This window comes from Pteropus medius, unplaced genomic scaffold (genome assembly GCF_902729225.1).
Source record: "Pteropus medius unplaced genomic scaffold, Ma_sr-lr_union100, whole genome shotgun sequence".
Taxonomy (NCBI): domain Eukaryota; kingdom Metazoa; phylum Chordata; class Mammalia; order Chiroptera; family Pteropodidae; genus Pteropus; species Pteropus medius.
The window spans coordinates 22,163,863-22,170,804 of record NW_024351730.1 but is presented as its reverse complement, the minus strand read 5'-3'; positions in this window follow the sequence as shown (position 1 = coordinate 22,170,804).

Below are 6,942 nucleotides of genomic sequence, written 5' to 3'. Positions count from 1 at the left end.
ATGAACCCCTGCTGACATTACATTTTTGAATCTGTTTGTCACAGAAGATTAGTCTATTCTAACTAATACATAGAGTTACTATATATGAATACAATCATGTGTCACTTAACGAAGAGGATACATCTGAGAAATGAGTCATTAGTCAATTTCATCATCATGCAAACATTATAGATGTACTTATACAAACCTAGGTAGTATAGCCTACTACACATTTAGGCTATATGGTATAGCCTGTTGCTCCTAGGCTACAAGCCTCTACAGTATATTACTGTTTAAAACAAGACGAGATTAAATCACGCACAAGAGAAAATGATGCTATCAAGAGTCATGGTAAACACAGGGTGTATGAGGCTTCTCTGCCAGTATACTATAGCATATTGATTTATAGCAAACTGTTTCTATGAGTATAAAGAGTACAGTCTAAAATAATGATAAAAAGTATACTATGGTAAATACATAGACCGGTTATATAGTCGTTTACTATCATTATCAAGTATTATGTTCTGTACATAATTGTATGTGCTATACTTTTATACAACTGTCAGAGAAATAGGTTCATTTATATCAGCATCACCACAAATATGTAAGTAATACATTGCACTATGAAATTATGACTGCTACATCACAAGGTAATAGGAAATTTTTAGCTCCATTGTAATCTTGTGGGACCACCGTCACATACGTGGTTTGTTAGTTGCTGACTGAAATGTTATGTAGTGAATGACTGTATTAAATTTAGCTTTCAACATTTCTAAATCACAGACTTCAAAAATTGGAAGACATTTTGAAGCTATAGTCCACCCCACTAATTTTTTTAGGTTATCATCTCTCTCTGTTTCCACTCCTTCAGTATCTCCAGATTGTCTTCATAATTAAATTCAAAATTCGTAATGTGGTTCACAATACATGTTCTGATACCTCCCTACTTCACCTTGTTTATTGCCATTCTTTTTCTTGCAGATCCTTCTTCAATTAAACAGAAAAATGTGCCTTTCCTTTAACTCTCTCATTTCTTTGTTTCGTTCTCTGTCTCTTTTTCTTGTCTATTTTGAGATTATCTCAACTGTCACCTGCTCTGGAAACCTTTTCCTAACTTTCCCCTCTCTCCTGACTGTAGATGCCCCTCTTATATTTTCCCACAGCACTCCATGAGAATGATTCTTATAACACTTACCTTGCTCTATTGTAATCATTGGTTTGGTTTAGGGATGAGGTGATTAGACTAGAGATCATTGATGGCAGAAGACTTTCTCTGAGACATTTCGTACCCCTAATTTCTAGCATAGTACCTGGAAAGTTTTCAAATAAGTGGACAAATTATTTTAGCAAATGCTTATTGAGTGCTTCCCATATATCAAATACTTTGTTTAGTGCTGGGGATCAAATGATAACCAAAAACCTATAAGGACCCTGCTTGCATGGAGATCACAGTCTAGCAAAGAAGACAAATATTGATCAAATAATTACACAAATAAAAAAACAACCTTGATAGGTGCTGCACATATACATATTTCAGCCATTAGTTTCTATCCAGTCTGATTTCTCAGCACTTGAGAAAAAGAAATTTATGATTTGGCACTCAAAATGATAAGTTTCAGAACATGCAGAATTATTAAATTCCATAAATAATAATCATAGCTTTCACATATTGAGCCCTTATTATGGGTGAGGCACTGTGCTAAACATTGTAAAAAAGTTATTGCATTAAGATCTTGTTAATCCTCATGAAAACTCAATCAGTTATAGACTATTATTGCAAAGAGATGAATTTGGAATTATGGTCTGCAGACCAAACTTAGAATTAGAATAATCTATGTAAAAGTGAAGTCAAGCATAGATTGGAGAATTGGTTTTCAGGGATGCTTTTGACAAAGTTCTGATCTGACACCCGGGGTTATCTGGAAATTGACCTACAACTTGTCTTTACTTGCAGAGAGAATTAAAAATTGGATGCTGCTCAGATCTGTTGAAACTTCACTTCAAATCATTGGAGTATAATTGGCATCTGTGTATTCCCGTGATCACTTAGGGAGGTCTGGGAAAGTATATTTCTACCTAAGGGTTTACTGCATGTTCTCTCCCTCGCTCACTCCCTCTTCTCTCTCTCTCTCTTCCTGCTTTCCTACTCTCTCTCCTCTTTCTCTCTCTCTCTCTCTCTCTCTCTCTGGCTCTCTCTCTCTCTCTCTACCAAAAGCTCTCTCTCTCTCTCGCTCTCTCTCTCTCTCTCTCTCCTTCACCATTCATTGTCTCCACACAATTATCCACATTTTTCAGCTGGGAAAGTTTGAGCTTAGATGGATTATATTGCCGGGATAATAAGTGATTGAGCCAGAGGTGTGATGTGATAGGACTAAATTCAGTTATTAAAAATGAATCTCTGTTGTCACACAGGTGAGAACTGATGGTTTATAGAGACAATAAGATAAAAATATAGGTTTATAATTTTAACTATCTAAAAAGAAGGAAGCACTTGGAAGTTCTAGCCATAGCAGTTAGAAAATAAATAAATAAATAAATAAATAAATAAAAGTCATCCAAACTAGAAAGTAAAAAAGTAAAACTGTCATTAGTTGCAGATGACATGATACTATAGAGAGAACCCTAAAGATTCCACTAAAAATCTATTAGAACTGATAAATGAATTCAGTAAAGTAGCAGGACATAAAATTAGTATTCAGAAATCGGTTGCATTTTTATACACCAATAACAAACTATCAGAAAGAGAAATTAAGAAAACAATCCCATTTATAACTGCATCAAAACAAAAAAACAAAACAAAACAAAACAAAACAAAAAAAACAAGCACCCAGGAATAAATTTAACCAAGGAGGTAAAAGACCTGTACTTGGAAAACTATGACATTAAAGAAGATACAAATAAATGGAAGCATATACCGTGCTCATAAATAGGAAGAATCAATAACATTAAAATATCCATACTACCCAAAGCAGTCTATAGCCTCAGTGCAATCTCTATTAAAATACCAATGGCATTTTTTGCAGAACCACAAAAGACTCCAAATAGCCAAAGCAATCTTGAGAAAGAAGAACAAAGTTGGACGTATCACTCTACCTGATATCAAACCATACTACAAGCCTATAGTAATCAAAACAGCATGGTATGGGCACAAAAATAGACACATAGATCAGTGGAGCAGAATAGCCCAGAAATAAACTTACACCTATATGGTCAATTAATTTATGACAAAGGAGGCAAGATTATACAGTGGAGTAAAGGTAATCTCTTCAACAAATGATGTTGGAAAAACTGGACAGATACATGCAAAAAAAATGAAACTAGGCCACCCTCTTATGCCATATACAAGAATAAACACAAAATAGACTGAAGACTTAAATGTAAGACCAGAAACCATAAAACTCCTGGAAGAAAACATAGGCAGGAAACTCTCTGACATTGCTATTAGTAATATATATATTGATATATCTCTTCAGGCAAGGGAAACAAAAGAAAAAATAAACAAATGGGACTACATCAAACTAAAAAGTTATTGCACAGCAAAGGAAACCATCAATTAAATGAGAAGACAACCTACTGGTTGGGAGAAGATACTCACCAGTGATAAATCAATAAGGGGTTAATATTCAAAATATATGAAGAACACATACAACTCAACACCAAAAAACAAAAAAAACAAACAATCCAATTAAAAAATGGGCAGAGGACCTGAATAGACTTTTCTCCCAAGAGGACATACAAATGGCCGATCGACATATGAAAAGATGCTCAATGTTGCTGATCATCAAAGAAATGCAAATTAAAACCACAATGAGATATCATCTCACACCTATCAGAATGGTTATCACCAATAAATCAAATGACAAGTGTTGGCAAGGATGTAGAGAAAATGGAACCTTTGTGCACTGTTGGTGGAATTACAAATTGGTGTAGCCACTATGGAAAACAGTTTGGAAGTTCCTCAAATAAATTAAAAATTGAACTACCTTATGACTCAGAAATTCTACTTCTGAGTATTTCTGTGAAGAAATCCAAAACATTAATTTAAAAATGTATATGCACCCTTATGTTCAATGCAGCATTATTTACAATAGCCAAGATACGGAAGGAACCTAACTGTCCATCAATAGATGATTGGATAAAAAAGGAGTGGTATATAAATGCCATGGGATATTACTCAGCCAAAAAAAGAATGAAATCTTACCACTTGCTACAACAAAGGTGGACCCAGAGAGTGTTATGCTAAGTAAGATAAGTCAGAAAAAGACAAATACCATATGATTTCACTTATATGTGGAAGACAAATACCATATGATTTCACTTATATGTGGAATCCATAGAACAAAATAAATGAATGAACAAACAAACTCACAGATACAGAGAACAAACTGAATGTTGTCAGTAGATGCCATCATAGAATGCCCAGGGCCAAACCATATCCAACTACTTTATAAACCTAGGTACCAAGAAAAGGCATATAGAACTATATGTCTGCAATGTAAGCACTCTTTCATGGTTTTCATCATATCTGCAGACAACATATTGGAGAGAAGAAAGGAGAAGAGGAGGTATTCTAAAAAGACTAAGAACTTACCCAAAGAGAGTAAACCCAAACAAAATAGTTAGACAGGAAGAGATGTCTCAGTTGGCATGAGAGATTAAGTCAGTTTTAAGGTAAGGGGACGCTGCATTTCTCCCCTATATATCTGAGTGTAAAGTGTGTGGCATGACCTTGCTACATTGTCGTATGTATTTTCATTGCAGCAAATTAAGTATGCAATTTAGGGCATTCATTTTGACACTTGATCTAAACAGATGAAAACCCTGTGGAGCAAATTACAGGACGATTCAGAGCAGGAAAAACACTTTCACAAGGAAACAAGAATCACGAGGACATGGTATTCATGTGTAGTGGGTTCACCCACAGCCTATTCAACAGAGGTCCTTATGTGATAAAAGCAGCTTCTATGACTCTTTAGTTTTGACAAGCTGAGAATCTTGAGTCAGTCTCCCTCAGGTGATTTTAGGACTCTAATGGAGTTCCCCACATCCCTACTTAAAAAAAAATATCTCTTGACAGATGCCATCCTTTGCTTTTCAATTTTTGGCTAAAGCCTTTATTTTCCATTAAAACTGCTGATTTAATACTAATTTGAGGTAATTTCCCCCCAATTTTTGTCACCAAATCTAGTTATTTCTTCCTATTGTGTCTTAAGCAATGATGTCTACTAGCAGAGAGAATTTATTGTAAGACAGTTGTTTCTCATTCTTAATTAATCAAAGATATAGAACAATTCAAATTAGTTCTTCCAGTCTGCTTCTAGAGCTATCTGCTACTGCTTTATTGCCTTGGTATACATATTCCAGGCTAAAGTTTCCCTCACCATAGTCTTTTATCACTTTTATCCAGGGCCTCCAAAATGGAGATAGTAAAAGAAGAAGCTAGTATAGTGCAGTTTTGGGAAAAGAATATGAGTGATTATTGAATCAGTTCACATGCTAGCTTTGTGTTTCACTCAGGCAAGATGCTAAACTGTATCTCATTCATTTAAAGCAGATAATAAGACTTCTTGGACTGTTGTGGAGAAATTGAAATGGTTCAATATGCATAAAAGTTCCTTGTATCATTGTTTGTTATAGTTACTCTACTTTCAGGAATTGTTTGTAAGAATGTTATCTAATATATGAAAACATTTATGTACACGAATCTATTTGCTGCAGCATTATTTATAACTGCAAATGAAATAAAAAAAGAAGCCAAGAGATAATTAGCTATTTTTGATTGTCTGATAACTTGAACCCTGCTTTTCAAGTGTTTAAGTTTGACAATTATCAGTCTATGTCAACAGAGTTCACATACAAAATTGAAAAAAAATTTTTTTGAGTAGTTTTTTCCCCCTAAGATCTTATACTTCTTCTCTGTCTTTCTTCATGTCTCTTTACATGTCTATGTCTGTTTTTATTTTATATAAGTTCTGACTACATGCCAGGCATTCACCATGGGAAGCACTTTAGAAACTCTATTTGTTGACTCAAGCCTGAGAATAGAAAGATGACTGATTAATAAATTACCCTCTCTTTCTTCATCTCTCTTTTTCTTCCTCCTTCCCTCCCTCCTTCTCCTCCTTCCTTCTAAATTATGCATAATCAAGAAAGCCTCACCATGCCCTGTGTTCTTATTTGTTTCCTGTTTTCTTTCCATACAGTCCCACACTTACAGTTTTGTCCTGCCTTGTGTACAAACTAAAAACTGAGCTTCATTTCTAGTATTTCTTACTTCTGGCACCCATCTCCTTGGTGTCCTGGGAACCAGAGGGCAGAAAGCAATCAAGAATGCTAGGTCATAAATTTGTGGATTTATTACTCAGAGCATGACTCTCCCTATGGCAGGAACAAAGGGATAAGGAAAAATCAGAACTGGGGACAGGAGAATAGTCCCGGATCTTTGGCATCTGGCCACTGCTACGGTTGTTACTGGTTTCGTGACCTTAAGCAGCTCTCTTAAACTCCCAGCTTCGTATAACACATCTTTTTGGGTTATTTGAATCTATAGTTCATTGTCTTTGAACGTTTTTACAACTTAAAGAGTTGTAAAATTACAACTCTTTAAGTTGTAAAAACTGATAGTGATGCAAGTGCTTTCTGTTGATGCAAGTGATTTCTGTTTATAGAAGTGCAAATAGATCCAGTGAAGATGAAATTGGTTCTGTCCTATAGAAGTTACAATTATTGCATTTACCAGCAATTTTTTTTTTATTGAGGTAGCATTGGTTAATAACATTACATAAAATTCAGATGCACAATATTGTAATTCGACCTTTGTATACTCTGTTGTGTGCTCACCACCAAACATCTAGTTTTCACCTGTTACCATATATTTGATCTCCTCTACCAATTTTACCCTTCCTCTACCCCCCTTCCCCTCTGGTAACCACCATTCTATTGTCTGTATCTATGAGGTTTTTT